The 6,775-nt window shown below is 33.4% G+C and overlaps 1 pseudogene; it reads left to right on the top strand.

Moving 5' to 3' along the window:
- Positions 1-5,366: 5,366 nt before the first annotated feature.
- LOC129641545 (olfactory receptor 6C3-like) lies at positions 5,367-6,286 on the top strand (annotated as a pseudogene).
- Positions 6,287-6,775: the final 489 nt, after the last annotated feature.

Here is a 6,775-nt window from a genome sequence, read left to right on the forward strand (position 1 = left end):
AAAATAAAAGTCTTGTTTTATGAATTAGACACATAGGAATGAAAAGCAATTAAATAAAATCCAGGAATTTCAAAATCTATTAATATCTACACAGCCTCCCTGATTCATTATTCATCATTCATAGTTTTATTGCCAGCAGTTTATCAAGGATATTTGCATATGTATATTTTCTTTTTGCCATTAAAATTTGAATTCTTCATGTATATATGTATTATATATACACATATAAACAAATATATGCTTATATAGCATACATTTTTTTTCATTCAATTTGCAATCCTTCTCTCATGTATTTTTTTCCTTTAGGGCTGTTTTTTCTGGTCTGTAACTATGGCGTGATTATATTTCCTTCTTTGAAACATTTTTAATTCATATTTCACACTAATTTTTAGAAAATTAAAGTCAGAAAGAGACAGAGGAGGTGCACACAAGAGAGAACAGTGTTTTACAATCTCACCAAAAATCAGGTTTTCTAGAAATTAAATGAATATTAAATCATATTTGGTCCATGTTGTGCTCTCAGGGGTAACCACTGCAGCTGGGAAGTTGTAGAAGGCAATGGCAACCCACTCCAGTACTCTTGCCTGGAAAATCCCATGGGCAGAGGAGTCTAGTAGGCTGTAGTCCATGGGGTCACTAAGAGTTGGACGCGACTGAGTGACTTCACTTCACTTCAAGTCATATTTAATCTTATTTTTAATTTACTACACAAAGACTATAAACATAATCTGACAGTCTTATTAGAATTTTGCATGCACTTTCCTTTTCATACTGTGGCCTACATTGTTAACTATGTGAAAAACAGTACAACTAAAATAAAAATGTAATTACATTTTATTGAGAAATCAAAAAACTTTTCCCATTATGGAGTTTAGCATTTTCTGGGCTGTTGTTCAGTCGCTCAGCCATGTCCAACTATTTGCGACCCCATGGACTGAAGACTCCCTGGCTGCAGAAGACTGCACCCAGGCTTCCCTGTTCCTTACTATCTCCTGGATTTTGTTCAAACTCATGTCCATTGAGTGGATGATGCCATTCAAATATCACTATATTATTCTTCAATTTAAAAAACTTTTATAATGAATAGTTGCTTAGGGAAAATTATGATACAGACCCTGCTTTGGGGGAATGCCAATATTAACATACATACGATAACAATTCTTTTAAAAAGTCTGAAGAAACTGGCAACTTAAAAAAACTTGAGAGCTGTGTGTTAAGTTTTTAGGTGGGCAATATGAGCAACCCAGGAGACAGTGCCTCAGATAACTGAGAAACTTGAGAAACTGTTCCAAAGAGGTATGGGGGAAGGTTAGTATATATGTGATTTTGATATGCAATTAAGCACACATTTATTTTAGAATTTCTGCTGGTCTTGTGAAGCTTCTGCCAGTCATGAGAAACAATTTGCACCATGAAGAATTTTAGTACTTTTCTAGATATGAGGAGATACAAGAATTGGGCTCATAAAATCAGCTCCTGAGTGTATCTATCTGAAGACCTGTCCTGGCAGTTTTCCTGGAGCAGAGAGTGCCTCATTTCTTCTTTCAACCCTCAATCCCTCAGAGAGTGTTGAAGGTCAGCAGTTGCAGCAGCACATGATTTAATCCTTTTAGAGGTTATATGGCAAGTACCCATGCCAACTGCCAATTTGTAGTTGCTGGATACCAAATATGACTACATTTGCTATGGTCAGTTGTATATTTAAATAAATGCTTGATGCTTTGATAATCAATAACTAAGGTTTTGGTTTTTTTTTTAATAACTTTCTCATATCTGTGGCTATTTTGAGATAATAGCTTATACATACAATTCTTTTAATTGTCTCTTTAAGTGATATGCCTAGTCAGTATTAGAGAAACTAACAGTACCAAAGTTTTACTATACACAAGATTGGGATTTTCTTGTTAAAAATGCTTATTTTAAGCATTAGAATATGATATCTTATGGAAAATGTACTGATTAGAATTTATATGAACAATTGTACAAGATCATACAATTTTGTCCCTGAACATTTTTTTTTCTGTTTTCCATGAAGTCAAAAACTGAAATAATAATGGAGAGTGCTCAAACTCATCCTACACTTTTAAACCATTATTATAGGAAGACTGTAATCATAATTCATTGAACTAAGTTTTTATATTCTTGTACTATACTCAGTTGAGAGTCTTAGATACATCGTTTGCTGAAACACACAGAAAATAACATAAACCATACTGAGGCGATTTCCACACTGTAGGGAAGTCATGCAGTTACTTTTTATTCCCCTCATGCTGGACATTTATAATTTCTAATCTTAATTGGAAACATGTGAAAATACTGAAGTTAGACTTGATTTATAACTGTGACTTCTTAATGACTTAAAAAAATATACCACGGACTGTAGATAGGTATAGCTCTGGTAATTAAAAGAACTGTAATATTATTGCAAAAGATATGAGAGAGTTTATGTTGATATTATCAGATAATACAGCTCTCCTCATAACACTATACAAATTCCTTAGTGGTTATTATAAATGCTGGTAATCTGTATGAGCATTTTGATTATTAATATCACCAGTCAATACATTTTTTTTCTATAAAAGGGTCATATATTAATAATTTAGAATTTGTAGAACTTTAGTCCTTGAGGTAACTAACTCTCCCCCTCTGTAGTGTGGATGCAGCTCTGAACAACATGTAAGTGAAAGTGCTAAGGCATGTCTAATAAAGCTTTTAATAAAAATAGTTCATGAGCCAAATTTGCCCAATAGGCTATAGATAGTCTATCCACTTACTGTCTTAAAATTTCCCATCAACTTTGACCAGTTGGACAACAATCATAAAATATTTTCAGAGAAAAAGATAAGATAAATATTTCTGCAAGAGAATAACAATTACAGATAACCTCATAAAGTTGTTGACAGGATTTAAAGAGGCAATATGAAGAAAACAATTAGAATAAGTCTGCTGCTGCTGCTGCTAAGTCCCTTCAGTCGTGTCCAACTCTGTGCGACCCCATAGACAGCAGCCCACCAGGCTCCCCTGTCCCTGGGATTTAGGTCTGGACTACAGTAATTGCTGAAAAAATTTATCTCTACATTCCTCTTTCTTTTCCTCCTCATTGTTATCAGAAGTACTATTAATAATGTAATATATATATATATATATATATATATATATATATTTCTAATCTTTTATTTTCAGCGCAGTAAACATTGTAATGGTCTGTGACATTTTATTGATTATTTACATAGTCCTGAATGAGAGGCTTGCTGGGTAGAGTATTCTTGGTTGTAGGTTCTTCCGTTTTCATCACTTTAAATATATCATGCCATTCCCTTCTGGCTTGCAGAGTTTCTGTTAAAAAGTCAACAGATAACCTGATGGAAGTTCCCTTGTATGTTATTTTTCCCTTGTTACTTTTAATATTTAATAAAGATCTTATATAACTTAGAATTATGAAAGAACCTTGAAGCTCCAACAATAATGAAGTCTAAGGATAAGTAATGAAGTGTACATGTAGAAAATTTTATATGCCAAGACTATGACTAAAACTAAAGTAGATTGAGTGCTATTTTTGTAAGATTTCACACCTGTTTCATTACTCAAAAATAGAAAATAATTGTGATTAATGAAAAGGATTATTTTGTAGAAGTCTTCATTGAATTCTTCTGTGGGATAAACATAAACATTCCCAAGAGAGATTCACTATAGAAGAGAGTCAGGCGGCTCTGAGAACACCAATGGTAGCTTCCAGAAATCCCGATGTTCCACGTCATAGCACAGCTGTCGCCTGGCCTTTGTTTCCAGGAGATCAACACAGGTCTCTCTTCATAGGTCACAACAGCTAAACTTGAATATTTGAGCATTTAGTGCAACTAAATGCCAGATCCTAGTTTAAGTATCTACACTCCTAATACCCCATGTTGCCATGTCACTTGCAGTTCTCACTTTAAATATTGCTCCCTTAAACTTCTAGACCAACCTTATTGAAGAGGATGATAGAAGTTCCATATCTTTTTTAAGGTTTTTGATATTCTATTTTTATTTTTCATGAATCATCATAAAATAGAGAAAAATAATCAAATTTGATTCGTGTGATGTTTACTAGTGTCTGGCAGAGTAGCAATGATTTATCTTCTATTATTCACTGCAGACATGTGAATATCTAAAATAAGATAAGGGAGCTATCATGATTTTAGTAAACCAGATACACAGAATGATAGATACATCCAGTGGAGCTGGGAATCAGCTGAATGGCTTTGGATTAATAGGAGAGGTTTTTCTTTACATTTCTGGAATATCCTTTTGGATTAGTCACCTCATGCAAAAGATAAATGTGGGGTAGAACTCCAAGGGAATAAAACAGTTTTTCATGAAGTTCAATAGCTGAGAAGCAAGGATGCTCAAATGGAAGATGTACTGGGCTAAAGTCTGGGTGACAGAGCTGCTTCTATCTGAGGCAAGTAGTTATTTTTCAGTTTGTGCTTCAATGCAAAATACAAAATTGATAAATACTGCATATCCTTTTAAGCTCAAAAATATGCACAGTTTTCTATACATATAAAATTTCTATACATATATTCATAGAAAATCTTAGAGAATGTCAAACATTAATGATTTCAAAGAAATTATCAGACAAACCATTAAGTGAATGTTATTTTATATATAAAATAATTAGGCTATTTATTCTATTTTCTTGTAAATAATATCTAATACCTATAGTGTATTTTAATATTGATAATTACTTTCATAAATACTAATATAAAAATAAAGCTGGTAGTTAAATTATTTAATCATTAAACATTTTAAAGTTTATTTTATTTGCTAAGAAAATCATGAAGTGGTTTCTTGTTTCATAAAAGGTGTTGCTACTTTATTTTTCTAAGTTTCATTGATATGATGCAAGTAAGATCATCCACTTCTCTTTTATTTATTTATTTTTTAAGTTTATTTTAATTAGAGGCTAATTACTTTACAATATTGTATTGGTTTTGCCTTCTGATACCTACATGACAAAAAATGATGTATGTTTTATAGGATTATCCCAACAAAACTGCAAGGACTTGCATAAATTAGACAAAACAAAAAATATCAAATTCATTTAACATCTCTAAATAATATGACTCATATAAAGATTTCCTAACTTCTCCTGTTAGATTTAGAATAAGAGAACTATTATATAAAACATGACCTACAAATACGTTTTAAGAAAAAATGTAAATAAGGTATTAAAAGAAAACAATATGGGCATGAATTAGATAGAATGCTTTAGAATTGATGACGATATTGATCATAATGAATTATATTTTTCATCTCTTTCTTTTAATACACTTTCTATCTAAATATATTTAAAAGAAGAAAAAAGGAGGGAAAAAGAGAAAGAAATGAACCACACAGTGATTACAGAGTTTGTTCTTCTAGGCCTTTCTGATGATCCTGAGCTTCAGATTGTGATTTTCCTCTTTTTATTAATCACATATGTATTAAGTGTCACTGGAAACCTGACCATCATCACCCTAACCTGGGTGGACTCCGATCTTATTTCTTCCTCCGAAACTTCTCTTTCTCAGAAATCTCCTTTACTACTGTGTGCAGTAGATTTCTGGGGCAATTATTACCAAAGATAAGACTATTTCCTAGAATAATTGTGCAGCCCAACTATTTTTCTCTATTTTCATGGGGGTGACTGAATTTTACATTCTAACCGCCATGTCCTATGACTGCTATGTTGCCATCTGCAAGTCCCTGCATTACACAACCATCATGAGCAGGAAACTCTGCAGCCTTGCTTGTGCTCTGTGCTTGGCTCAGTGGGTTTCTGACCATTTTCCCACCCCTTATGCTTCTCCTCCAACTGGATTACTGTGCTTCCAATGTCATTGATCACTTTGCCTGTGACTATTTCCCCCTTTTACAATTGTCTTGTTCAGATACATGGTTCCTAGAAATAATTGGTTTTTACTTTGCTTTGGTTACCTTGCTATTCACTTTGGCCTTGGTGATTTTGTCATATATGTACATTATCAGGACTATTCTGAGAATCCCATCTGCCAGTCAGAGAAAAAAGGCCTTCTCCACTTGTTCCTCTCACATGATTGTCATCTCCATCTCCTATGGAAGCTGTATATTCATGTATGCTAATCCCTCGGCCAAAGAAAAGGCATTATTGACAAAAGGAGTAGCTATTCTCAATACCTCTGTGGCCCCCATGCTGAATCCCTTCATCTACACCCTGAGAAACCAGCAAGTGAAACAAGCCTTCAAAGACATGGTCTATAAAGCAGTCTTTTCTGCCAATAAATAATTTTTTGGTCAACTTTAAAGGGCAGTTTGGTTAATTCCTGAAGTTCCTTAAAGTCTGTATAACTATGGTTGGTCTTTATAGTCTCTTAACATGCCACCTGACAGTTAATATATTATTTTCCCAGTCTGCTGCTTCTACTTCCATTCCTGTTTCTCCAGTGTATTGCTTTTTGACATTTAAAAATATAATAAAGTTATTTCTCATGCAGAACTTTTGTAAAAATGAAATGTATTTCTTTAAGACATAGCACAATGTGAAAGATAGTTTTAATTCTCTTCATCAGTCCCTGAAAAGATCCTATGATACCACCTTGTACTTCAAATACAGAGTTTCAAAATGAGTGTTTAATTTCCTGTGTATTTTCAAGATGAACATTAATATTTCCTATGGTTTAAAGCTTAGAAGGCAATGGCACCCACTCCAGTACTCTTGTCTGGAAAATCCCATGGATGGAAGGGCCTGGTGGGCTGCAGTCCATGGGTCTCGAGG

This window comes from Bubalus kerabau, chromosome 1 (assembly GCF_029407905.1).
Source record: "Bubalus kerabau isolate K-KA32 ecotype Philippines breed swamp buffalo chromosome 1, PCC_UOA_SB_1v2, whole genome shotgun sequence".
NCBI classification, from domain to species: domain Eukaryota; kingdom Metazoa; phylum Chordata; class Mammalia; order Artiodactyla; family Bovidae; genus Bubalus; species Bubalus kerabau.